This window comes from Gavialis gangeticus, unplaced genomic scaffold (assembly GCF_001723915.1).
Source record: "Gavialis gangeticus isolate Ggan-Ray unplaced genomic scaffold, GavGan_comp1, whole genome shotgun sequence".
Classification (NCBI taxonomy): Eukaryota; Metazoa; Chordata; order Crocodylia; family Gavialidae; genus Gavialis; species Gavialis gangeticus.
Genome location: NW_017729016.1, coordinates 4716614 through 4716987, shown reverse-complemented (window position 1 = coordinate 4716987; position 374 = coordinate 4716614).

The window sequence follows — 374 nt, the reverse complement described above, 5'->3', positions numbered from 1 at the left end:
CAATACATTATATTATACATAATATACTTTATTATTATAATATATTGTAGTTACATAATAGGATATATATTATATTGTTGCTATATAGTATACATACTATACTTTATTATTATAATGTAATATAAAATACTGTACCGTTATATTACAGAATATATAACATTATATTGTTTTCATTCTATTTCACACCCTACACACAGTTTGCGGGTGTCTACACACGCGCGCGGTACCTGCGCACACGCCGGTCGGTCGGTCTCGCACCCGTGTGCACGAGCACACTCCGCACGCGCGCAGCCCCGCCCCTCGCGCGTTGCTGCGCGCACAGAGGTGCGGTCCCGGGGGCGGGGCCGGGGCCGGGGGGCGGGGCCTCGTGCCGG